Source organism: Myotis davidii, unplaced genomic scaffold (assembly GCF_000327345.1).
Source record: "Myotis davidii unplaced genomic scaffold, ASM32734v1 scaffold336, whole genome shotgun sequence".
Taxonomy (NCBI): domain Eukaryota; kingdom Metazoa; phylum Chordata; class Mammalia; order Chiroptera; family Vespertilionidae; genus Myotis; species Myotis davidii.
This window is the reverse complement of record NW_006287905.1, coordinates 143,253-143,629: the sequence shown is the minus strand read 5'-3', so window position 1 is coordinate 143,629 and position 377 is coordinate 143,253. Positions and strand designations below refer to the sequence as shown.

The window sequence follows — 377 nt, the reverse complement described above, 5'->3', positions numbered from 1 at the left end:
GAATCCCCTCGCCCCAGTCCCCAGCAGGCACACTCAGCTCACCCCTCAGCACTGGCTACAGAAAGGGCAGTTCTCTCCCTCTGGTCGTCTTTTTTTTTTTTTTTTAATTCTCCAAACAAGAAATGTTTATGATACTGCTCGCTTTATAAGCGCTTCTTTTCTAGGGCCCTTTGCCCCGTCACAATCAACAATTAAAATTGATAGCGCTCTCCCCCACCCCCAAAGCGCCTTGCTGCGGGACCTTTGGAATGAGTGCATCTTTTTATATAATATTTTAGTAGGGCTGGGTGGTTCTCCCCTTCAGCACACTTCCCCCTCCTACTGCAAATGATCACTCTGTGAACCCTCTCTTGTCCCAAGCAATGAGAACAAGCTCC

The 377-nt window shown here is 48.3% G+C and overlaps 1 long non-coding RNA gene across 3 annotated transcripts in view; it reads right to left on the bottom strand.

The window, feature by feature from the left end:
* The window catches only part of LOC107182459, a 74,341-nt gene that overhangs the window by 72,834 nt on the left and 1,130 nt on the right, over positions 1 to 377 (bottom strand). The window lies entirely within an intron of this gene.